The following is a 27,509-nucleotide window of genomic DNA, read 5'->3' as shown; positions in this document are numbered from 1 at the left end:
CCAAGATTTATTTGTGTTGTTTTTAATATGGTATCATATGCTCATTGTAATCATGAGACATGGAGATTCTTTTAAAGTAAATCCATTAAGGGGTTAATCTTGGTCCTTAAATAAATCATCCAAATGAAAACCCCAATGCATTTCGGGCAGTTGTCCTGCCCTTCGTCAGAGAGTAAGTTCCTTAAAGCGAAGGTTAAACCGACCACATTTCTCCCGCAGTAGTAGAGGTCTCCAGGTTTATGGAAAGTGATCCTTGCATATGGACTCAGGTCCTCGGTGGAGCTGGCCGAGCAGGGCGTCCCAGAGCTCTTTTGTTGCAGAGGGGACTGCTCCATGCCCAGGTCCAAGTTTATGTAATTCAGGGGGGGTGTCCTCAGGATGATCCTTTGGCATACTCACATTCTCGAAGGAGGCCGAGCTGTGGCGCTTGCCATCCTCGTTGCAGGGCAGTGTGGCGGGTGAGAAAGTTTCAGAGCTGTGCCGCCGCCGACCCTGCGGGTCTACCCGTACGACCCTGGCGCTGCCGGGGCTCAGGTTGACCCTGGTGAAGGTGCTAAGGCCAGAGCCCTGGCCTGGCAGCGGGGCAGGAGCGGAGAGACCTGGATGGTCCTGGAGGGCTGCAGGCTTGGGAAACAGCAGGTTTTCTGAACATCTTCCGAAAGCCATATCGGCATAAATGCTGTGCGCCCCGGCCTCCGGATAGCCCATCGTTGCAACTCGGTACTCTGGCTTTGTCCAAGGAGAGGTGGGTAGGCCTGGGCCGGCGGGTGGCTGTCTGCGCTGGAGGGTCCGATTGGCTTGTTTGGTCCTGGCCACCCAGGCTGTTGCTGCTGACAGAGGACGGCGAGTCTTCGCCACCAGGGCGGTGCAGATGCTTGAAAGAGCGCGGCAGGGAGTAGTAAGCGCAGGCGGGCTGGGTGGCCACCTCAGCTGGCAAGCAGCCGTCTGGCGGTTTGCTGGTGCTAGAGCCGCTGACCGGACTCATCTTCACATAGTCTCTGAAGGGCAGTTTGCCATCGCTGCTTTCCAATGACAGTCAGGCACCGCAGCCATCGGGGGAGCAACTGTCACTAGGTGACATCATCGTGTAGCCGCTGGGGTCGGTGCGAGGCCGCAGGATCTGTTGCGGGGCAAGCATACTGGTGGGGCTGATGGGCATATAATCGCCGGGCGGGCGCCACCCCTGGACTCATGGACATGTATCCGTCGTCCTGCGGCTGTTCCGTGGGTTAACAGTGCGGGGCCAGGAAGGTAGGAGGCCAGCAGGGTTGTGCCATGGCAGTGTAGTCCTCGGTGCAGGCCGGGCACGGGGCCGCTGTTGGCCGACGGGAGGTGGTGGGGAGGTGCCGGTCGAGTGTGTCCGCTTCCTGTACCTCGAATCTTGGGCAGGCGGGGGTCGGCGAAGTGGTTGGACACCGTGGCCCATGCAGATGTAGACCAGCCCGTCGGCGGGTGGAGTGTGGCCGGGGAAGTCCGGTGTCACGCTGCGAAAAGAACCCCTGAAGTCACTAGGGCTGGATCCATATTCGTCCGAGGATATGAAGCCACCGTCAGTAGGGGAGCTGAACACCGAGGTGCTGGAGCAACGTGGGCAGACCCCGTCCGACGTGGAGCTGTGGCTGCTGCTGCTGAAGGCTGGCAGGGCTGGCGGCGGCCGAGGGAGGTCAGCGGCAGGCCGACGCTGGGATGAAGTGGTGGTGGCTGAGGAACAGGTGCAGGCACTGCGGCCGTGGGCAACACGAGGATGACGAGTGCGCCCGACCGGGACTAGCTGGGCTACCATCTCCCGAGGCCGGCTGCCCTCGCCGTCACTTGAAGCGCGCACACGGAATGGGCCAGGCTTCACCTGGTGGCTCAGGCTGGCCTGGGGGAGGGGCGGCTGCAGGCGGCGCACGGGCACCGAGATCAGGTTGGAGCAGAGCTTGGCGCTCTGGCTCTTGCTACGTGGCCGGAACTCATCGCCTCACCTCGTCCTACTTCTCTGCTTGTACTGTCTCTACCTCCCGCCGTAAAATGGGAAAACGCCACTGTTTTGTCCCGCATGAGTACGATGTAAGGCATTGCCCGCATGCGAGACAAAGAGTGCGAATGCACCCTCCAATGAAATGACAAACAAGCATTTAAAATGCAATAGGACTCGTATTTACACGAGACCTATTGCATTTTAAATGGACATGCAGGCATGAAAGAAGACATGAAACGGAGGGGGTGGGGGTTGGTTGTGGTCCAAGAAGTTACGGACTGCGGGAGGGAATGGGGAGAGGCAGGAAAACAAAACGGTTTTTGAAGTAAAGGAGCTGATAGCCTCGGAAGAACAACAATGACGACATCGGCTTCAGGAGGCGGGACTAACAAGCCAAAAACCAATCAAGATGCAGAATTTATCATTGAAGCCAATCAAAATTATGGCCGGGAAGTGGGTGGAGATTCCCCCTGCTATAGTGTAAACTGCATGCTTCACAAAGCGAGCAGCGCGTTGCGCTGCAACGCTATGTGAGACCTAAAAACAAGCCCAACGCCTCCCACAAGCTAACTTCAAGCAGCACCTAAAGTGCAACACAAAGCCTATCAGACTAGGCTGCCATGCCTCGGTAGTAGCCAGTGAGCACTACCTTCACATTACCGGTGAAGAGCCCCGGTGGGAATAAAATAGCCTTCTCAAAACCTCAAAATTATACTGTAGCAGCAACCTGCTAGCAGAGCTGCTGCTACTAGCGCAGGCATGCCATGCCACAGGTGTGCTGCATCTCCCACTCCTCTTAACACTTTTAGGCAGTGGCAACAGCTTCATTGACATCTAAGGCCCTATACCTCTCATGAGTGACAATGCGGTAATGCAAAGTACCACACTGAAATGCTTTTGTCTAATGCCTGATGCATAGTACTTGGCAGGACTGCTTTAAGTAAAGGTGGTTTTTAAATTGTGTGTTTGAAAATGCCACTTTTAGGAAGTGGGACTTCCTTGCTCAACCAATATTTGGGCAGCATTTCCAGCACCACCAAAAAGAATGTGTTGCTCTTGATGGAGCGCAAAAACCCTGGTAACGGGGAAAGCAAACCCGTACCGGTATTCTCCCCGTGTCAGACCCGACGTCACACTAACTCATTCACACATGCAGTCATTGGTGGGGCCCATACCACCAACACTCACACTAACCATTCTCCGGTCTGCACGCAACGGGAGGGATGAACGTTTCAAGCGCTCAACATGTGAGGGGAACACCTTATAAACTATAGGGAAAGAAAAGTTATTTTACAACAATGTACATCAATACCCCTTCCACCTACAGATCTCAATCCTAAACATCAAGGCACTCCTCCCACAATGATCAATGGATCATTTAGTTGGATTGGTTGATGGTGATTTAAAACCAGCTAAAACACATTCAAGATTTAGATCTTACCTTTCTCAATAAACCACAAACTCATTTCTTGTTAATATCTGTTTATCTAAATTTCTTGAAGAGTTATGTTCGCATTTGGAAAGTTTATATCAAATTTCAAATATAGCGCAGAACATCATATTTACCTAATCTTGCTATTCAGAGTCCTCTAATTCATTGGCTCATATTGCAGTCAGTTGTCCAAAAGCTAACCAAAGTTCAAAGTTCTTTGCTCAGCACGCTACAGTCTCAAAGGATCGGCAAAAGACCAGAGACGTGCAAGCAACTATCAGTAAATGTATGTAAATGTATGTGTCTTGTAAAGCGCACTGCTGCCCTGAGGCGTCGTGGCGCTGTAGACCGCTGGGGAACCCGTCCTGGCTATCCCTGTGAGATGGTCCCTCCTGGGTATCTCCAAGGTGAAACCAGGCATCCCCGGCGAATGTGGGGGGCCGTTGTGGAGATGAGGCAAGCTAATGCCCAGAGTTGCCGAGTGTGTTCCTGATTAGAGTAGGTACCGAGGCGAGAATTATCGAGTCCGTTTTGACCCTGGTCCACAACCCTGCCGCGTCGGGAATTGAACCCTGGTCCCTGGCCGATTCTCTGCTTGCGGATCTGCCGCCTCTAACCAGTGAGCCACACCTCTCCACCGCCCATAGAATTAGGAAAAGTTCGCAGTCATCAGATAATTGGGCAACATCTGGAGCATCTAGGATTCAGGAAAACGCAGTCAGTCGCCTAAGTAGCATCATGAGTCGATGAAGTCGATGTAGGGAGCGGTCGAGAGCACGATTACCCCTCAATATTCTACCATGTACTTTTATAATAAAATCGAATCAAGAAGATACATTTTGTAATTTCAGCACGGTTATGATTGGCTGGTTGCGGTCATCCGAAGGTAAAGTTTGGGACCTTATTACAGTTCGAGGGGTGAGGTCATCAAGTCAGTGAAAAGTCAGTTCGTTCCGGTTTTACTGAAAATCAATTGTCTTCAGTCTTGGCCGTCTTCCCACAGTGTCCTTCCTTGGGTACACGGAGATCACAGTTCACGACGGGGTCTGGGAGACTTTGTCGCTTCTGCGCACTTCACTCCGCACCTCATGGGACAGTGGCCACTTCGTCGTGTAGCGTCAGAGGTCATTTTGGGTTTTAGGCCCAAACGCCAACTTAAGCAAAACAAACACAAAGAGTAATTAATGCATAGAAATAATAAATCTAATGTTAACCTCTTACTAATCCCTCTATGTGCTTGTATTTATCTAGCGTATAGCGACATTTAAAGCAATTATATTCACCCTTTTGGTCCTCCTCCTGGGCAACATTACAAGACATTACAAAAGCAACATATATCATGCAGTATTCTATTTACTACATAAACTACTGTTAGTATGCATACGGATTTTAGTCATAAAGGTTATTTAGCCATGCAATATGCAATCCCACGTGTAATTTTATAATTAATAGATTATTCAATTAGTATTTTCATGCAGAATGGGGAAGGTATACAAAAGTTTGTACTACCCGCTCCATCACTCTCTACTGAAGACAGACAACTATTCCTATTCTGAAACACGTGTCTAGAGACACACAGCACTGGCTGCACCAACAAGGGTGAAAAACTAAAGCCTGTCACTCTAGTAAGTGTTATCATGCACTGCATTTACTATGATGCATCGGGCCAAACTGAGTGCTGGGATGTGAGCAGTGCGCACCCACCCTCCTCCTGTGCCTCTGTCTGCTTGTGGATTCACTGTCTGGTTTTAGATTGATAGGGGCTGTTTGTGCATTCACTCCAGACACTCACACAAAGGTAGCTGAGGTGTGCCCTGCATCTGTGAATGGGCCATCCTGGGCTAGAGTGAAGGGAGGAGTTGTCACTGACACCTGAATAGGCTGTGGCTGCTCTGCACAATGCTTTCTCCACCTCCTGTAGTGAAGCTGGACCAGGGAGGACACAACTGGTTTTGACTGAGCAAGAGAGACTTTCTCTCAAAGACTTCAAAGAGAAAAGTAGAATAAATATTGGGCCCTGACCCCCAGAACTTTAGAACACTTTTGGGCTAAGAACCACGCCAAGAAGAAGAGCTGCACGGAGGAGTCCTGCCCCATTTCCGTTTGTTGCTTTGTTGGGGTGACCTGCAGTTGCTGCTTCTGTCTTGGGCAGTGAAAGGGCTGGACTGAACTTTCTGCTACTTATTTCCCGAGTTTCTCCACAGGCTTGAAGTAGAGCTTGCCTCCGGTTGGAAGTCTCAAGAACATCAAAGACTTCAGGTTCATCTGCCTGCACTGTGGCTTATGGACATTGCTCGTGAGTTACACAAAGAAACGCCCCATCCCACACCGCAGTCCTGGTCCTCTGACATCAGTGCCATAGACTCCAGCAGCGTCCACCGACGCCGATGCTTGCTCCGCGTCCTGTGGGCACCACACAAAGCTTCGCATCGCAACCTTGCGTCTACCGACAACAGTGCTTCATCAAAAATGCTGCTGCCTGCACCATGACCTGTGGACATTGCACATCGCATCACCTCGCTTCACACCATGGCCCTAGTCTCACCAATGAGGCAGGACGCAGTCTCCGAGCGGCTGCCTGCACTGTGACCTGTGGGCACCGCATGTCTCATCGTCCCTTTGCTTTGCAGCCCTGACACCAGCGCTCCTGACTTCCACATCACGGAGTTTGATCTGCAATGCCTGTGACTTCAAGGACCTGACAACTCCTGCACCGACCTATGGGACTGCCACCTGCCACTGCTGTCTCTTTGGAGCTCATCGTAAGTTTCATGCCTAAACTGTTAGATTTATTTGTTCACAACACCGTGATAGCCCCAGAGAGAGCTATTAACTTCAAGGGACTGTCTTTTAAGTATATTCTTGCAAAATTCATAACTTTATTACTGTATGTTGTATTTTTATTGTTTTGGTCTTGTTTTACACAGATACATATTGGCTATTTTGCTAAAACTGGTGTAGGGTCCTTTTGTAGTGGTCCAACTGTATTACTGCGAGTCATGTGCAAATGCTTTACACATTGCCCTGAGATAAGCCTGTGCCAAGCTACCAAGGGGGTGAGCAGGGGTTATTTTGGACGTGTATCTCTCTTTTCCTGACAAGAAGGAAGGATCCCTACTTGGACAAGGTGCACAGATATGTCAATTAGAGACCCCCATTTGTAACAGCCCATAAAACATGGAAAAAATTAAAAACAGTATGTCAATGTAAGCATTGCAATTATTATGGAATTCTTTTTTGGGCAAGTCATTAAAGTCATAAAACAAGGCAATTGGTTGTAAATAACAACATCCCAGCAATCAAAGTTCATGGAAGAACTGAAGGATGGATCTCTGGTTACAAATTAGAGCATTGTTGATGCATTACTTTTATTTAAAGATCTGTTTTGTGGGGTCTTTAGTTGCTAGCTCAACTTAATCACAAATATTCATTGTTTACTGCAATAAGACTACCCAAAACAGAAGGATGCCTTCGTTCTACAGACCTGGTCAATTGAATGAGTAGTGTTTTTTGTTATCGGACATACTGCAAATCGAATTTCTCCTTCGATATGGCCAGATGCACAGAGCACATTTTCTGTGAATCAGACCGTTTGGGAACCAACATTTTTTTTCCATGTACCAGGCCCTATTCGTGATTCGATACCCCATTACCGAATCGCAAATAGGATTTGCCATTCGGTATTAGGAAAGGGTGTGTTTAGGGCACCCTTTCCTAATACCAACCCGCAGTGGTATGTGTGAATGTTTTGTGACCAAAATGCAGTCGCAAAACATTTGTAGTTTACCACCAACTCCGGGTTGGTCGTAACCCCTTTCTGTAAATGTTGGTGAAAACATTTGTTAGGAGCAGGCAGTATCCCACGACCACTGCCTACTCTTGAAAAATGAAAAGAAAACTGTTCATTTTTATTTTTTAAACGCATCCCATTTTCCTTTAAGGAAAGCAGGCTGCATTTTTTTTTAAAAAAAACGTTTTATTGAAAAGCAATCACAGAGATGGTAGCTTGCTGACTCTAGAAGGCCACCATCACTGTGATTTTAGCGATTTCCAATGGGTCGCAAACCGAGACCTACCTCATAAATATTAATGAAGTAGGTCTATTTGCGAACTACTGGAAATCGCAAAATGTGTCAAAACACATTGGTACATGTTTGTTTGTGATTATCAAACAGCGAGTCACGAAAATTCGCAGATTAGTAATCGCAAAGCCAAACCGAAGTACATCTCCCCCATAGTCCCTATGCAGTAACACAGTGTCCTTTTATTTACCAGGCATGGTAATGAATACAGTGTATGTAAATACATCGACTGTGAATCATGAAATCTCAGACTGGGACAATGTCTCTACCTGCTTCTTTCAGCTTTGAAAAATCAGAAAGATCAGCCGATTTCTCACTACCGAAGTTCTGACCCAAGTAGTTTTAGCCCTGGTCCTCTCCATATTGACTACGCCAATTCACTCTACTTTGATGGCAGCATGTCATCCCTCTTATGAAAAAGTTACACTGGCTCCCGATAGTCAGTTGCCTCATTTTCAAAGCGCTTCATGGCAACTGCCCAGTGTTTGTTTCCACTCGGGTTCAGAGATACACCCTCACGTGGGACCTTAGGTCTTCCCATCTGAATCTCCTAGCCACACCATCCTTTAAACTCAAGACATTGAGGAGGACTAAGATTTGCGGTCCAGGCCCCTCAATTTTGGAACTCTCTTCCTCAGGACATTAGATCTATGACATCATACCCTCAATTCAGGTAACTTTTGAAAACCTGGCTCTTTCACCATGCGTATGAATGAATCTCTTGGCAGCAGAACTCCTTTGATCCCAGCGCCATGAAACCAAGTGGTGTACACACGCTTTACAAGTACTTTAAACATAACACACATACTGGAATGACAAAGACACACGTTAAGTTCCAGTTACAGGTTTACAAAATTGGAATTGCTCTTTAGGCGTAACTGCAAGGTTATTGACTCTGCATCTAGATATAGATTTATGCTCCAAAAATAATCTAAAATTTTAATCTGTTAAACGAATGAACTACTTCCATAGTGTAGCAACTTCTTCCTGTTAAATACTTTCTGATTGTATGCTACGATGCAAGAGCCCAGCTTTGACTGTACAGCTGAGAATGGGTGTTTACACGCACGCTTCCACATTCGATGATAATTTAAAACTGTTTTGCAATAATACATTGACTACGTCTATTTCTGGCTACAACGAGAGCTATGTTAACCCCTTCCCCGCTCATGACGGAACCGCTCCGTCATGAGCCACGGTTGCCGTGTGCTCATGACGGAGCGGTTCCGTCATGCCACGACCGTTGGCGGCCGCTCCGCCCTTGCGGCGCTGTTTCCCCGCCTGTGCGGGGGGACAACGCAACTGGGCGGAGTCATGACGGAACCGTTCCGTCATGAGCACAGCTCAACCGTGGCTCATGACGGAGCGACTCCGTCATGAGCACAGCGCCACCGTGCTGCCCCCCCGCACCCCCCAGCGCTGCGGCGGAATTCCCGCCGCAGCGAAAGGGTTAAAAGTAGCTCAGTGTTATGTATGATTTCCGTAATCAATGATGAATATTGCATCTACCTTTGAAGGATAAAATGCTGAACCTTAAGTACTGGTAGTTAAACACCTAAGTTTAAACTTACTAACAAGCATTGGCAGTGCCAATCAGTCTTGCTGCTAATACAAAGCAAGCACCATCTGATCTGCACCTCCTGTTTTCTGGCCACATGTTTGCTGCCAGAATGGATGAACCAAGTTTAAAATCTGAAATTATTCAAATTGAAGTTCAGGGTGGTGTTCATTCAATCAATCAATCAGGCGCTTGTAGAGCCCGACAACTCACTCGTAAGGGTCTCAAGGCGCTGGGGGGGGGGGGGGGGGGCGTGGGGTGCAGGTTCCAGTCCATCCAGCCTAGTGGCTACCTTTGTTACCCCTGAATTGCCTATTCAAAAATCGGAGCAATGTTTCCTCCTCTGTTGTCCTAGTTTTCAGTTGGAAACAAAAGTTGGGAGTACTGAGTAATCCAAAATGCCTTTTTAAATCCACAGAGCTGAATTCCAGCTGTCGCATTGCTCGCGCTGATGCTGAATCTGGGAGGAATTTGATTTAATCTTGGGGAAATACATCTGTGCAACTCCGCCGTGAGTTAACGAACATTTAGCCCTATATGTCCCTCTGTAAAACCTTTACATTAATGTAATTTCTGTCCATAGCGTACCTATCCTGCAGGCCTGCATTGCAAGTAGAGAGGGGAGAGCCACTAAAAGCTTGAGCCAAATACCTCACTCTAGCTCAGCTCGAGGTCTTCAGGGAACCTCGATGCAAAGTGAGCCAAGCTTTCACGGAGACGATGTGGCCTAGTGGCTACAGTTACCAACCATGAAATATGTGGAGCAGGCTTGGATCCTGGCCTTGGCTCAGCATCTTGTGAATCTCAGCAAATCTTCCTATGCTGAAAAATAAAAAGTGTAACTAAAAGGCAACACAGGGGCTGTGTACCCTATATGTGGACAAGAATCTTATAGGCTTTTATTTACAAGCGAGGTTTTCGTACAGTACACATCCTGAACTTAAGTATTTGAAGGTGTTCTCGTAAGTGATAATGAACAAAAAGGAGGCTTTGTGAAATAAAGAATTTCCCTAGGATCATAAAGTTTGGCCAAGCCGGCATCTGGGACTGATCCCAGAGTTTCCAGTTTCACAGTGTGCAATTCAGCCACTGTGCAATTCTGCCACCTAAGGCTAATGCTTTGTTCTTAATTCTTGGAAGATGAGGATGTAGGTGACAGGCAGAATCCGCATTTTCTTTTTGGCAGTTTTCCATAACGCCAACTTTGCCCAAGAGCATAATAGTGCTTCACAACCGACACAAACTGTGTTCACTAATAGCTTTGTCATCAGGTCGGGGGCAGGAATGTTTAACAGTCCTTGTTTAAAAACCTCTCAATTGTAATAAATACCTCTAAAATAATCTGATGTATTTATTAGCTGAAAATTTTGAAGGCACCTTATTATATTCTAAGATGACGTTTATTGCATGATTTACATGACAAACATTTTTTAGGCTCAGCTTGCGCACAGTCTCTTTGAGCCGTAGCTGAACGTTGGCCCGACTGAGACTCGGCCCTTCCCTGTTGATTTGTTGGCTCGCACGCCACTAATTGTAGGTATGCTTAGGGGCTTACAGTAGCGTTTGAAGAGGATATTATACTGTAAACAAAACTCAAAGTAAAGAATCCATGGTAATCTGCAACAATTTCCGTTGTACCTGAAAACGTCTGAGTGACTGCAGCAAAACAAATCAGCTATTAAACATGCAAAACAATTCTTTAGTAAAGTCAATTTTTTTGTTGATGATCGAAAAGGAAACACTGTTGTTGTGAGACAGCGCAAAATCTACATGGTTTGAGACAGGCGAGACTGCACTAATGTTGCGCTAACTTGTCCTGAAGTACATGGAAGCTCTGACACTTCTTTGGTCTGCGGGTTTGGAGCAATGGTTGATCTTAGCTCATTGTTTTCGGTGCTCAGCACCGGCATCTAAGTGACAACCCCAAAACTTATAACAGTCTGCCACAAGGTTGCGCGGTTTGCCTAATTTACAGGTGAGCCCGATAACATTTGTTTGTTAATTTGATGCACATTAAAAATAACTGTTAACAGCTGCCTGAGCTAATCTTATAGCTTTGAGCTTTGGTATCCTGGAACTGTCCAAATTGTCACACTTGTAGGAAGGTGGTGTTAGTAGTTGTGTTGGTGCTGTCATTGTCAGCACTGATAAGGCCACTGGGTAGTACACGCTGCAGTGGCCTTCTGACGAGAGCCCTGACACTTATTCATTTCACAAATTAACCACCGGTTTGAAGTAATGGGATGAGTGGCTACAACGTAGGAATCTGTAACGCAGCATCAAAAAACACCTGCATCACCAATTAAGCCAGACAACTGTACACATTAATGAACGCACTAGTAGGTTATCATACATGCCCTCTGTCAATCATCTTTTAACTCTTGTGCCCGTTCATACATCCACCGACTTATTCTTGCATTCACCCTCAGAAACAACCGCAATAAAACACACACACACTCAACAAGATATGCTCGATAAATTAAAAGAATTCAAATAGGGAAACGAAAATATCTTGCCATCTAAGGATGGCAGGCAAATGCTTGTAATAACAAAAGTTAACATAGCAGTGACTGTCTGTCATACAAAGGTATTATAAATAGTCTATTGTTGAATCATGGCCACCACATGTAGAACCAATGTGTTGGCCATTTTGGAATTTTAAAAATAGTGATACAGTATGACCAACAGCATTAGATAAGCATCTCCTGTTTCGGGGATGTTACCATGTGAGATGCAGTGCACAGCAGATGAGGTAAGTGACAAGAAGAGACTTGTTGGCTCTTGAGAGCTGGAGTATCCCCGTAAGAAATATTACAATAAAAAAAGGAGAAACAAAGAATTGAAAAGAACTATGAAAAGAGTAAATTGAAAGCTAAAGAACTGGCTACCCACATTCATTTTCTGGTGGATGTACCCATGTGATTAGAAAATGCTACCAGAAGGGCAAGAGAGCCAGGAACTAATGTGTGGACTGAACCTGTACCCCATGCTGTGCGCTCTTATGGATGGAAGCAGAGTGTGAATTACATTCAGACAGACCAATGGCAGAACAGAACTGCCCCAAAAGGTGTGTGTGTGTGTGTGTGCGCGCGTGTGTGTGTGTTCACTGCAAAAACCATAGGTTTCGGGGACGTCATAGTTAGTTGGACATTTCATTCATATAAAGAAATTCGGCCGTTATAGTTAGTAGAGCTAACTATAACTCACTCCCCCGCAATGCACTGCTGATGACGATTACTTCACTCATGACATGCTCAGTGACATCCCTGATGACATCTCAAATGTCCAACTAACTATAAGGTCCCTGAAACCTATGTTTTTTTCAGTTAATTTATACGTTTTTTTAAATGCTAATTTCGAACTATTACATAGCAGTCACGTTTGCAGCGTGATGGAGAAAGGTGAGCGTGGCCTCCAAACACCTCTTAGCAATCCCACTCTGGGGGATTTACTGGAGGTGACAGGAGGGGTAGTTAGCCCCCAACATCAACCTTGGGGGCAAACTACCCCTCCTATTACCTCCAGTAAGTCCCACACAGCAGGATTGCTAATTTCTCATACCAGGCCGCACACCCTTTCTCCACCACTCTGCAGAGCAATCCTTGCGCGTTCTGGGTTGGGGCATTAAGTCCCCTTGAATCCTGAGGGTCCCTAGGGGCCAACTAGCCCACCGGGTACCTCCAGTAAGTGCCTGGAGGTAGCTGGAGGGCTAGTTGGCCCCCAGGGACCCTCAATATTCAAGGGGAATTAATTCCCCAACTTACCGGGACATTGCAGGAGCCAGCCCTGGGGGGGGCGGTCCCCAGGGCCATCAAGGGCTTCAGGAGGGGGGCCGCGCAGCCCCCTCCCAAGTGTTTAAAGCCCCGGGGAGGTGGTGGTCCCCAGGGCCTGGGGGTCTGCAACGGACCCCTGCATTAGAATATTTAGTGCCCTGGGGAGGTGGTGGTCCCCAGGGCAGTGTGGGGGGGGCAGGCGTCCCCCACACTTCTTTGTTTTAATTTAAGCCCCGGGGAGGTGGCATCCCCGGGGCTTTGGGGGCCCCGCGAGACCCCCGACCCATATAAATAAATGCCCTGGGGAGGTGGCAGTCCCCGGGCAGCATGGGGGGGCAGGAGCCCCCATTCATTTGTTTTAGAAGCCCTGGGGAAGTGGCGGTCCCGGGGGCTGTGGGGGGCTGCGTGCCACCCGCACATAATGAATAAAGCCCCGGGGAGGTGGTGGTCCCCGGGGCAATGGGAGCTCCCGCTAATTAATTACACATTGCCCCCAGGACCTGGCCCACCCGGGGGCTTACAGATAACAAAGCACGGGAGCCCACGCTTTGGTTTTTAAAAGAAATTTCACCCGGAGTTTCGCACCCAGCGTGAATTTGACTGTTTTTAAAAACAAAAAATGCTTTTTTTGCCATGGGGGTCCTTGTGGGACCCCCTAAGCAGGCCTTGGGGGTCAGGATGTTTCTACCCTGCCCCCTTTTCTTGTTTTTCATCTTTTTTCCACCCTTATTCTTGTGACTCTGTTTTGGTGTATTTTCGTTCAGCAGTTCGGGACTGTAGCCTTTTTCAAAACCCCTATGGAAATTAACATGGGGAAAATGCGTTTTTGGGACCCCCATTTTTTCTCGGCTCCCGCTTGACGAACCACCCCAAAACTTTCAAGACACAAGCTGACCTGAGCAAACCATTAGTTTTGAACATTTCACAAAGATTCGTCAAGCGGCGCCAAAGAGATTGGCAAATCAAAAAATGCTTTTCCTATGGATAAAAGGTCTTAACTATAACAACCTATTGGCAAATGCCAGTTGGTGACATGTATATGTATGCATATATATATGTATATATACATATATATATATATATATATATATAAATATATATATATATATAAAACCTACTGGCGGTTCAACTGTATTGGGCCTCACCTTGCGTGTCTTGCTGAGAGGAAGTTAACATGCCCATGTTGTGAGGCCGCCCTGAAGGGCCAGGAGCTCCGGTAACAGGGGAACGCTTTGAGCTTCTTTGAGATACATATATATATATTACCTACTGGCGGTTGCCAGTAGGTAGTTATAATTAGGACCTTGTTTCTATTCAAAAAGCATTTTTTCTTTTGCCAATATCTTTGGCAGCGTTTGACGAATCGTCACAATATTTTCCAGACTAATGACCAACTCCAGTCAGCTCCTGTCTTGAAAGTTTTGGGGTGATTTGTCAAGTGGGGGCTGAGCAAAAAGGGGAGTCTCAAAATGCGTTTTCCCCATGTTAATTTCCATAGGAGATTTTGGAACAGGCTATAGCTCGAACTGCTGAACGGAATTACACCAAATTTGACAAAAGGGTAGCTCTTGGTTCAGAAAGCGCCCTTTTTTTAAATAGTGTAAATCCATTCAGTAGTTACTGAGAAATTCAAAAAATAAAAATGTATATATCTGAGCACTGAGGAGGATTCACAAATCATCCCGAGCACAAGCTTTATTCTGACTGGCTGCCCACTCTCCAAACCAAGAAGTGTTGGCAGCCATCTTGTGACTCGGTAACCGAGTCACAAGAAAACAGTAAAATAAAGGTTAAAAAACAAGAAAGGTTGACAGGGTAGAAACACCCTGACCCCCTAGGCCTGCTGAGGGGGTCCCACAAGGACCCCCAGGGCCATAAAAAGCATTAAAAAAAAAATCTGCCGAATTTGCCCTGGGTGAGCCAATCCGGCCACTAAAATAAAAAAAAATGAAGCGTGGGCTCCAGCGCTTCGTTTTAATGAGCCCGCGGGTGGGCCAGGTCCCAGGGGTAATATGTAAATATATGCGGGGGCCGCGCAGGCCCACGCAGCCCCGTGGACTTCCACGGGGCTTGTTTAATTATGCGTGGGAGGCATGTGGCACCCTGCAGCCCCGGGGACCGCCACCTCCCTGGGGCTTAACTTAATTTTGTGTGGGGGGGCCTCTTGGGCCCTACCAAGTCCCAGGGACCTCCACCTCTCCGGGGATTTACTTATTTATGTGTGGGTTCCTTGTGGGCCCCCCAGACCCTGGGGACCACCATTTCCCCGGGGCATTGAATATGTTAATATGGAGGTCCGTTACGAACCCCGACTCCGGGGACCACCAACTCCCTGGGGCTATCTCAATATTGGAGGGGGTTGCACAGCCCCCTTCCTGGAGCCCTTCATAGCCCTGGGTACCACCACCCCCAGGGCCGGCTCCTGCAATGTCCCAGGGTGCCCACCCCAGGACATTGCCATTTGCTATGGCAGGGCAGGAGCACAGCTTCTGCCCTGCCATAGCAAACACTGCTTAGCTTCTTGGAAAGCAAAGCAGAATTGCTTTTGGGCAAGCGGAGTTGCATGTTATCAGCTTCCCTTGTCCAAAAGCAATGCCGGCTCCCACAGGAGGTGGGGAGCCAGCAAGGACTGTGGGTGCATTGCGGTCCCCAACTTGATTGCCGGCCCCGGGGGATGGAGTCCCTGGGGCAAGAAGTGGCCCGGGAGGGGGGCCATGCGGCCTTCCCTTTTGTAATAAATAAATACATAAGAAAATACGTTGGGCCCTGGGGGATGGGGTCCCCGGGGCCATAATTGGCCTGAGGAGGGGGGCCACGCGGCCCCCCTCCCAAAAAGATTTTTACAAAAATGAAGGCTGGCATGGCCCTGGGGGATGAGGTCCCTGGGGTCGGAAGTGGTCCCCCTACTGTATATTTAATTATTTACGAAAAAAAGAAAAGCCTGCATCTCGCCAGAGGCCCCGCCCTCTCCCTGTTCCACTCTGCAAACTTGCCTCCTGGCACATTCTAAGTTGGGGGATTAAGTCTCCTTCATTCCTGAGGGTCACTGGGGGCCAACTAGCCCACCAGGTATCTCCAGTAAGCCCCCACACAGCTGGATGTCATCAGTGATGTCATTTGAAATGTCCTCAGTGATTTCACTGACCATGTCATAAGTGATGTAATATGTGATGTCATCAGCAGTGCATTGCGGGTCGTGAGTTATAGTTAGCTCAACTGACTATAACGGCCTAATTTCTCTGGTTTTATACAAGTGAAATGTCCAATTAACTATAATGTCCCTGAAACCTGTGTTTATATATATTCACTGAAAAAACCATAGGTTTCAGGGGCGTTATAGTTAGCTGGACTTTTCACTCGTACAAAACCATTGAAATTCCCCCGTTATAGTTAGTTAAGCTAACTATAACTCGCGCGCCCGCAAGGCACTGCTGATGATGTCACATATTACAACACTCATGACATGGTCAGTGACATCACTCATGACATCACTGATGACATCTCAAATGACATCACTGATGACATCACTGATGACATCCTCCGGTGAATGTGTGTTTTTCTGAAAATTACATATGTTTTATATATGTATATCTCAAGGTCGATGGAAGAATAAATGGGTATATAAGTGTCTAAATGGATGATTTGTTTTTGAAAAATTGATTGTATAACTGACTGATGAAGTGTATCTTAGTGAATACATGGCTTAGTGAGTAATGTTTAAATATGTAAATATCTGTATCAGTCTCTCACTTTGTGTATAAGTGGCTGCATGGGTTAGTGAGTAGCTACATGAGTGTCTATATAGGTTATTAGTTGTTTTATTGAGTATCAGTATGAGTGTCTGCGTGTCTGTATGCTTTGGTGGGGTGGTATTACATAGTGCATAGGTGCATGAATGACTGACTCACTGTTTGTATGTGTTGAAGACAGCATGTGTGCAGGACTGTATGGGTGGATGAGTGTGTGCATGGGTGTGTTAGTGAGTAAATGACTGTCTCAATAGTGTCTTTATGAGTAACTACATATGTTTTAAACTAGTATATGTGACTATTGGTGTATATTAAGTGAGTAAATGTGAGAGTGAGAGATTGAAAGAGTTCCTGTATGAATAAGTATGTGTTTCTATAAGTGATTGCTTAAAAGACTAAGTATGTGTAAGTTTCTGTAGAAGTAAGTGTGGTGGTGTGTGTATAACTGTATATGCAAGTAAATGGATGTTTGATTCTTTATTAGCATGAGTGACTATGTGTGTGAGTAACTCTATGGATGAGTAGCGTTGTATAACACGATGTATAGGTGTATGAGTACATATGATGAGTGAGTACATGTATGAGTGACTGTATAGGACTGTTGGTGAATGAGTGGATGTGTATGTTGATCCTAGAATTACTGAATAGGTTGTTGTAACTGGTATTGGTATGTCCATTGTTTTGAATATTTTAGTTTCTATTTTTGAATGTGTGTATCAATGGTTATATTAGGGGGAGAGGAGGTCTGCCACTCTATCACAAGGATGATGTCATCAGTGATGTCATCAGTGATGTCATTTGAGATGTCATGAGTGATGTCATGAGTGATGTCACTGACCATGTCATGAGTGATGTAATATGTGACGTCATCAGCAGTGCATTGCGGGCACGCGAGTCATAGTTAGCTGAACTAACTATAACGGGGGAATTTCAATGGTTTTGTACGAGTGAAAAGTCCAGCTAACTATAACGCCCCTGAAACCTATGGTTTTTTCATTGAATTTCTAAGGTTTTTTAAATGCTAATTCCTAACTATAACGTGCCTGAAACCTATGGTTTTTTCAGTGAATTTCAAAGGTTTTTTAAATGCTAATTTCTAACTATGCCAACAGAGATAGGACATGTGAAGAAAGAAGAAAAAACGCACAGAAAGAAAAAAAAGAAATGCAGAAAGAAGCAACAGAAGTCATCAAAGACGAAGAAAAGTGCAGGAAGAAGGAAACGTGCAGAAAGAACAAACAGAAGAGCAGAAAGAAGCCTTGTTGCAAAATCATCCTGTACCCTCAACTTTTTCTGACGGATACTGGTGGTAACTGAGTCTGACTAACTAGTCCTAGAGCCATTGTTATGTTAAAAGACACTCAGAATACAGTGAAAACACCTACATACACTAGGGAACACTATGCGTTGGGGTCCCCCTGTGATTAGCATGACCTCCTCTGTAAGCCCCTAGTATATAATAGGGCAGGGGATTAAAACTACCTCTTAAAACGCGCCCAGGGCGTGTTTGCACACGTCACCTCAGGCCCCGTCCCCTCCCTTCCCCACTGTGTAAACATGCCCTGTGGCTGTTTTAAGTTGGGAGATTAAGTCCCCTTGAATCCTGAGGGTCCCTAGGGTCCAACTAGACCACTAGGTACCTCCAGTAAGCACCACAGAGCTGCGTTGCAGAGAGATGTAAAAAGGGGCACGGCCTAGACCACCTCTCTGCAACGCAGCGCAGTGGCGCTTACTGGAAGCACCTGGTGGGCTAGTTGGCCCCCAGGGTCCCTCAGGATTGAAGGGGAATTATTTACCCAACTTAAAACGCGCCACAGGGCTTGTTTGCACACGTTAACTCAGGCCCCGTCCCCTCCCTTCACCACTGTGTAAACACGCCCTGTGGCCGTTTTTAGTTGGGAGATTAAGTTCATTTGAATCCTGAGGGTCCCTAGGGTCCAACTAGCCCACTAGGTACCTCTAGTAAGCGCCACAGAGCTGCGTTGCAGAGAGGTGTAAAAGTGGCACGGCCTTGACCACCTCTCTGCAACGCAGCTCAGTGGTGCTTACTGGAAGCACCTGGTGGGCTAGTTAGCCCCCAGGGACCCTCAGGATTGAAGGGGCATTATTTCCTCAACTTAAAACACGCCATAGGGCGTGTTTGCACACGTCACCTCAGGCCCCGTCCCCTCCCTTCCCCACTGTGTAAACACGCCCTGTGGCCGTTTTTTAAGTTGGGAGATTAAGTCCCCTTGAATCCTGAGGGTCCCTAGGGGCAAAATAGCCCACTAGGTACGTCCAGTAAGAGCCATTGCAGAGAGGTGTAAAAAGGGGCACGGCCTGCACCACCTCTCTCCAGCGCAGAGCAGTGGCGCTTACTGGAAGCACCTGGTGGGCTAGTTGGCCCCCAGGGTCCCTCAGGATTGAAAGGCAATTATTTCCCCAACTTAAAACGCGCCACAGGGCATGTTTGCACACGTCACCTCAGGCCCCGTCTCCTCCCTTCACCACTGTGTAAAGGCGCCCTGTGGCCGTTCTAAGTTGAGAGATTAAGTCCCCTTGAATTTTAAGGGTCCCTAGGGTCAAACTAGCCCACTAGGTACCTCCAGTAAGCGCCACAGAGCTGCATTGCATAGAGGTGTCAAAAGGGGCGTGGCCTCAGAACACCTGTCTGAAATGCTGCTCCCTGGCGCATACTGGAGATACCTGTTGGGCTAGTTGGCCCTCAGGGACCCTCAGTATTGAAGGGGAATTAATTCCCCAACTTACAACTGGCCAGCGGGCGCGTTTGCAGAGTGCTGCAAGGAGGGGGCGTGGTCTCTGGCACGATGACGGTCTTTTATTTATTTTTATTTTTTTAGAAGGAGGGCTGTGTGGCCCCCCTTCCTTTTCTCATTTATTGGCCCTGGGGACCCCATCCCCCAGGGCCTGCACCCTAATTTTTTTGTTGAAAACAATAAATTTGACCCTCCCAAGGCCTTAATCAGCCCCGGGGATCCCAACCCCCGGGTCCTGGCCTTTTTTTTTTTTTATTCTTTAGGAGGGGGGCTGTTTTGCCCCCCTCCTCAGGCCACTTATGGCCCCGGGGACCCCATCCCCCGGGGCCGGCCTTTGTTTTTTATTATTTTAAAAAAATATATATATTTATAGAAACACCTAGGACATGCTGGACAAACCGTATGTACCTATCACCATGACGATTTGTGTGATATTCATTACAAGGCGACTATGCATACAATGAATCCACGTGGAATGTATTTACACCGCTAGTGAACCTCTGACGTGTCTGACGCCCTACCGTGCCTAATCCCGGCGCCCCCACCGGTGGGTACTCTCCAAGTAGACACCCTTGTCGTTTATTCATACAAACATGGGTAGCTATTGACGGGCACATATAATACACACGCACACCAAGCCATTCAAAGGCGATTCGACAAAAATTCGACCAAACTATGCAAGAAACCCCCCTCATGGTTAATAAAACACACATCCACCGCCGGATGTGTAATACTTTTTATTTTACTCTCTGGAAAGGAGACGAACCTCACTTGAGAGTCACAGCGTGCTCCTGGCTGAGCCCAATGCTGTGTAGCAACCACCAGTGCCCGCCGAGTGCCACACACCTCTGTGTTGTATTCCACCAGCTAGTGCATATGCTATGACACTCTCTAGCCCATGTGCACTGTAACACCACCCCGTGAATATGTCATGCCACACTTGCCTTCGCATGGGTTATATTGCCCCATCTAACATGCCTTCCTCGATGCGTATGTTATAACGCACAGCGCTATGCCATACATATTACAATCTGGGATCCATATCTTTGTCACAGTGCATATGCAACGCTACACTCCCCAGCACATATTTTATATTACAACTTTAGAGACTAGTTAGGTTACACAACACTGCCCTGTGCATATTACACTCCAAGGCGCATATCGCATAGCACGCGCTAGTGCCTGTGCTATCTCGCGCTCTCCAATGAATCTATCATTGCGCACAATGTATTGCATATTATATTTCACGTCCGGTTCATCTTATATCACACTTTTTGGTGCATAGTTTATACCATATAGTATATCTAGTTTTCATTTTCAATCATGCTCTCAGGACTATGTTCTATATAACACTGCGTCCACCTACCCTTTTCACGGGCATTACATTTTGCGATGGGGGGTGGAGGGTCAGGGGGTGTTTCTGCCGAGTGAGCCCGGAGTCACAGTCACAAACGTCCTCTTCTTCCTGAATAAAAGTGAGATTATGCTGCGTACATATTTTAAGTAGTTCACACAGACACACATTTTCAAAACAATAAAGTTCCTAATACCCACCTTCTCTGAACAGTTAGCTTGCTTCCCCATCCAGCTCCTCCCTATCCTCTGTTGTCTGAATCCATGGACTAGCCTCCTCCCTCCTGCCATGCATGGTCTGATGTGCTGCCACTGCCCTCCATTTAGCATGATGTACCAGTCCACTCCTCCTGCCCTCCATTGCCCAATTCTATGGCCCATCATTGACCTCCTGCTTACCCTCTGTGCTTAGCTTTCTGCCCCTATTCTCCTTCCCCCTGCCCTCTGATGTCTTTGTGCATGCCCCTGCTCCATCCTTTTTGCCCACCATGTTCCATGGACCTGCCACTCCTATCTACTCTGAGTGTTCTGTTGAGCTGCCACTCCCCTCCCACCTGCCTGGCATTGTCAGATGACTGTAACCTGTGCCTGCCACCTCCACCTTGCCTGTCCACATGCCATGCCCCTATCCCCTTCCTCCTGTCCTCCATGGTCCATTTTACTGCCACACCCTTCTGCGCTCCCTGGTCTGTTGTGCTGCAACTGCTCCTCCTGCCTGCCCCACACAGTCTATTGTGAGGCCCCTTCCCCTGAACTCTCTTGTCTGTGCCCAGGTCCTGACCCTCCCTTCTATCCTCCATGGTCCTTTGTGCATGCCCCTGCACCCTCCTCCTTGCCCATCATAGCCATTGTGCTGCCACTAACCCTCCCGCTTGCCATGTTTGGTCGTCTGTGCTGCCATGGCCCCTCCCACCTTCCCTGTGTGGTCAGCTAGCTGCCCCTGACCCCCTCACACCTTCCCTCCATGGTCTGTGTGTATGCCATCATAGTCTCATTGTTGCTCTCCATGGTGTGTCTTGTTTCTAGTGCCCATCCTGCCTGACCTCCATGGTCATCTTGCTGCTCCTGCCCTGGCCCCTTGCCCCCAGCCCTCTGTTTCCATGTGCAGACCCCTATTCCCTCCCTCCTGGCTTGTCTGTTCCATTGTAATGCCCCTGATCCATCCCTCCTGCCCTTTATGGTCTGTTATGCTGCAGCTTTTGCTCCTGTCTGTCCATTATGGTCAGCTAGCTACCATTGCCTCTTTCCCCTCTGTTCTCTGTTGTCCATGTGCATGGTCCTGTCCCCTCCCTATTGCTTTCTATGGATTGTTGTGCTGCACTCCCGTCCCGCATGCCCTGTGTGGTGTATTGTGCTGCTGCAAACCCTGATGCCTGCCCTGTAGGGTCAGTTTGGTGCACCTCTCCATGTCCCTCCTGTCCTCTGTTGTCCTAGTCCATGTCCCTACCCCAATTCCTCCTGCCTACCATGATCCAATGTACCATACTTGCGAACATTTTGAACTTGGTAAGAGGGAGATTTTGAAAAAAAACTGAGGTATTGATTTTCCCCTTTGAGTTACATTGAAAAAGAGGAGATTGTAGACAGGAGACAGATCAAATAAAGCCCATTTGAGCTTAAAAACATTGGACGTTTCCTGGCTGAAACGGGTCTTTTGGCATGTATGGTTGTACTACCACTGCCTCTTCCTTCTGCCCACAATGGTCTATTATATTGCCACAGCCTCTCTTGCCAGTCCTGTATTGTTGGTTTGTTGCCCCTGCCCACCTTTCCACTGCCCTCCATAGTCTGTTGTGCTGCCACTGCCCTTCCTGCCTGCCCAGTGTGGTCAAATTGTTGCCTCTGCACTCTCCTACCTGCCTTCAATTTTCAGAGTCCGTGCCCCTGGCCTCTGCCTCTCAACAGTATCCCAATGAACAACTAGGTTGCTAACATTCTATATTTATTACAAAAGTGTGGAACGCCTGACGTCATCTTGATGTAATCAAAACTGTAATACCTAGAGCATTTCCTTTAGAAATTACATATATGAGAGGGTCTTATTTGCATCAAAATTATGGTTAGTGCTCTAAAAACTAAAATGAGGACATCTTTTCTGAGGTTTCAAATAGCGACAAAGAACTTTTAAATTATTTGTAATCTTTATGTTTTTTTATCCAGTTGACCACTTGATTAAATGTTGCACCTAGGGGAGAGGATGTGGTGTTACTTCCAGAGCTGCAGACTTTGCAACTAGGGAACCAGGTTGGAGTTTCTGTTTCAGCTCAACATTCTGTGATTCTGGTCAAATCACTTAATCTCCCCATGTCTACAACCAAAATGAATTTGATATTGTGTGATGTAACCAATGCTCATGTAAAGCACTCCAATACCTGACAAGTCTGCACTATATAAAACTGCAAATACCCAAAATATAAGTGTTTTGCAACCTTCTGTCATTGGGCTACATGTGGGCTACATCTGGGTGATATTTGTGCTGCATTTGGGCTCTTTTGTCTCTGGTGGCCATCTTGGGAGATTTATTTGTTATGAAGTTTCCTAATTTCCTCATTTACTGCAGTCTCCTCAGTAGGAAATGATTTCAGTTTTTTACTTTGATTCCATCAAGAAGGTATTCAGATATGTCACACATTTGCCATACATTCTGAATGTTAGCACTCTAGTTGCTCATTAGATCACTGTAGTAACGCTACTGCTCACCAGGGAAGTCTGCTGCTGGTATTCAAAGTGCATGTTTCAGTCTGCATGTCAGAATTTTTTTATGAAATAGAAGAGGATTTCAGAAGTCAAAATGTGCCCTTATTTTTCTTTCTGCAGCACTAATCATAATTTCTATGGCAAAATGAACCCCCTCATTTTGTTCCTTTGTAAAATAAATGTTTTAAGTGTTACCACTTTATTCCAATCAAGATGGCTTCAGGTGTGCCATACTTGTGTCATAAGTAAGACTGTTAGAGCTCTAGTTGTTTGTTAGAACACTTTGGGACATTCTGTCATTGGGCTATACTTGGGCTACATCTGGGTGATATTTGTGCTACATTTGGGCTCTTTTGTCTCTGGTGGCCATTTTGGGAGACTTATTTGTTATGAAGTTTCCTAATTTCCTCATTTACTACAGTCTCCTCAGTAGGAAATACTTTCACTTTTTTACTTTGATTCCATCAAGAAGGCATTCAGATGTGTCACACATTTGCCATAAATTCAGAATGTTAGCACTCTAGTTGCTTATTAGATCACTGTAGTAAAGCTACTGCTCACCAGGGAAGTCGGCTGCTGGTATTGAAAGTGCAAGTTTCAGTCTGCATGTCAGAATTTTTTAATGAAATAGAAAAGGATTTGAGAAGTCACTCAAAATGTGCCCTAATTTTTCATTCTGCAGCACTAATCATACTTTCTATGGCAAAATGAACCCCCTCATTTTGTTCCTTTTTAAATTAAATGTTTTAAGAGTTACCACTTTATTCCAATCAAGATGGCTTCAGGTGTGCAATATGTTTGTCATAAGTAGGACTGTTAGCGCTCTAGTTGTTCTTTAGAACACTCTGGGAAGCTGCAGTACAACACAAAGGAATCAAATGACAGTCTCTGCCCTTGTTGGATGTACATGTTTTACTGAGAATGTCAGACTTCATTCTCACATGACTGAGAAAGTTAATGTGAATTTACAGAAAATATGCTCTCAGTTTAGCTTATAGATCACCTTCCAAACCTCTGTGGGAAAAGCATGAGAAAATAGTTTTCTCTCAAACATGATTCATGATATCACAGCAGAAGGCTTTTTCACATGGTAAAATCACCTTAGAACACACCACAATTCCTAAAATGAGTATGGTACCATCAACAAATGATTTATAATGTAACTAAAGTCTTAAAACCTTCTATTAACTGCAATGCTTTTTAATGAGGTGCTATCATGTATATTGGTCCCAAGATGGCGGCCAACACTTCTTGGATGAAGTACTGACAGCCAATCAGATCTCACAATGAGATGTGTGGTTAGGCTCCGCCCAGATATATCTATCTTTTTAACTCTAATTTTCTCGGGAACTACTGAACGGTTTTACACCATTTAAGCAAAAGGCACGAGTCTGAACTGAGGACTACCTCTTTGCCAAATTTGGTGTAATTCCGTTCAGCAGTTCGGGCTGTAGCTGCGTCAACAGGTCCTATGGGAAAATGCATGGGGAAAACGCGTTTTGGGACCCCCCTTTTTTCTCAGCCCCCGCTTGACGAAGCTGGCCAAAAGTTTGGAAAATTTCGCGAAGATTTGTCAATCGGCGCCAACGTTACTCCAAATAGAATGTTGCGGATTTCCTATGGAAAATAGGTCCTAACTATATCTACCTACTGGCGACTGCCAGTAGGTAATATATATATATATATATATATATATATATATATATATATATATTTCTCCAAACGTTTCCTCGTCAAGGACACAAGAACGTGGCGCACACTCGCGATGGTGTATCAAATTTCTTATTTATTCCGTTTCAAGGGCAGACAAACGCGTTTCGGCCAAAAAAAAAAATATATATATATATATATATATATATATATATATATATATATATATGAATCCAAATTTTGCTCAGGTGTACCCGACTTCAGGCGCTACTCGACGGGTGCGTTGCCTCGCGGTTGAGCAATCCGCCAATATCCACCACAACACTCCCAGAGAGGAAGAATAGGTCGCACTCCAACCAGCTTTCAAACTTTGTTTTATTCCTTCAAGGTCGCAGAACCAACAATTTACCAACGCGTTTCGTTATACCAGATAACTTGTTCACGGTTGTTGTTTGCTCAAATGCATTCAAAAAATGTTCATTTAAATAAAGTGAATTGAAGGAAGTTCAATGACATCATTTCCGACATCTTTCACCATTCACCCTTTGACTTATGGGTCATGTAGTCATTATTACACAAATCAGTTTTTTGCGAATTACCCATGTTCTCGGTAACATGTTTACATTTAACAGTTTTGTTTATATCTTTGTCCAAGTTTTTCAATCTTTTCCTTCAGTGGAGTATATTTACAATATTTCACCATTTATGTGTATTGCAGCCCTCCAGTGGGCTCATGCAGTTTATTTTTGAACTCATTCAAAAACTGTAATTGTCGTCTTAGAAACATTTACTTATAGCCCTCTGGTGGGCATATACCTTAAGATTCGAAGGCAGTGCACTGTAGTCCCTTTGAGTTACAATTGCAATCTGGACATGATTCTATATGTACTCGAGAACTTTCTGTTATTCAGAGATGTATATACAGTTCTTCTGACTGATTTAACCCAAACGGCATCATGGATCTCAAGTTCAAAATATGTCTGGATTCTTTCTGGCGTAGGATTTTCTCCCTGTTTCCTCCACGCACATTTGGAGGCACTGATTCGATGCCATAAAATTTCAAGAGTTTCCAATTGGCATTATGATTGACTTCCATGTGCCTTGCTACTGCATTGTTTTTATCTTTGTTTTTTGTTGCTCGTACGTGTTCCAATATTCGCTTCTTGAGCTCACAGATGGTAGAGCCCACATATTTGAGTGGGCAAGGACATTCAATGACATACACTGTGTATTGGCTTTTGCACGTTATTAGATTTTTGATTTGCCACGTTTTTTTGTTAGCCATTGTGACTTCCATTGTGGGTTTGGCAATCTCGCAAACTTTGCAATTATGACACTTTACAAAGCCAGTTGTATGTAGCCATGATTCTTTCAATTTCTTTGTTTTGTAGAAGCTGTGTACTAGGCGATCTTTTAAATTCTTTGCTCTTCTGTAAGTGATCACCGGGTGACTCCCCATTTTATCACCGATTGTTCCGTCTAGTTGTAGAATTTTCCAATTTTTCTTCAAAATATTTACAATGTCTTTAGATTCTTGGCTATAATCCAAAATGCATCTTATAGGTTCCTCTGCGGTGGTGTCACTTTTATCCTTTGGCATTAGACATTCCGCTCTGGTTTTCAGATTAGCTCTGCTCCAACATGTGTTGACTGTATTCCTCGCATATTTTCTCTGTATGAATCTTTTCCTCGTGGTTGCACTGTGTTTTAGCCATTCTTGTTCTTCGCTGCAAATTCTTCGCAGGCGCAGAAATTCGCCATATGGAATGCTGGATATTAATGAGGGTTGGTGGAAACTGGTGGCTTCCAAAGTTGCATTGGTCGCTGTATTTTTGCGATGTAACGTGGTTTCTAAACCATTGTTTTGTGTATAAATTTCCGCATCCAGGAAGACGACTCGATCTTTACTTAGGTTGTATGTGAATCTGAGGTTGGGTGTACTGTTGTTCAAAATTTTGAAGTACTCTTCAAATAAATCCGCTTGTCCATTCCATATAATAAGGAGATCGTCTATGAAGCGGATCCACCTTACAATGTGGTTTGTGTATTTAAGATTAGTCTGATTCCATGCCACCTCTTGTTCCCACCAGCCCATTACCAGGCATGCATAACTGGGGCTGAAAGAAAACCCCATCGCCGCTCCGTTCTTTTGGCGATATATGCTTTCCCCAAACGAGAAAATGTTGTTTGTTAAGCAGAGTTTCATCATGTCGAGCAACATCTCGTTATGTTCTTTGTAGTGAATATTCCTTTCTTGTAGGAAATATTCACAAGCTTTTAGACCTTGCGTATTGTCTATTGTGGTATACAGCGACACCACATCCATTGTAATGAGACAATAGGAGTTTTGCCAAGATAAATCTTTCAGAATCCTGAGACAATCCGAAGTGTCCTTTATGTAAGATTTCAATTTGGCCACATATGGCATTAAAAAATAGTCAATAAAGTTTGCCACTGGTTCCATGATCGAGCCCTTAGCTGACAGAATAGGTCTGC

General features: G+C 46.1%; 1 protein-coding gene and 1 pseudogene across 1 annotated transcript in view; one reads left to right on the top strand and one right to left on the bottom strand.

The window, feature by feature from the left end:
* The window catches only part of LOC146811901 (sulfotransferase 1 family member D1-like), a 515,287-nt gene that overhangs the window by 293,284 nt on the left and 194,494 nt on the right, over window positions 1-27,509 (top strand). The window lies entirely within an intron of this gene.
* LOC146811902 (insulin receptor substrate 1-A-like) lies at window positions 72-27,477 on the bottom strand (annotated as a pseudogene).

This window comes from Triturus cristatus, chromosome 7 (genome assembly GCF_964204655.1).
Source record: "Triturus cristatus chromosome 7, aTriCri1.1, whole genome shotgun sequence".
NCBI lineage: Eukaryota > Metazoa > Chordata > Amphibia > Caudata > Salamandridae > Triturus > Triturus cristatus.
This window is presented reverse-complemented; position numbering and strand designations above follow the sequence as displayed.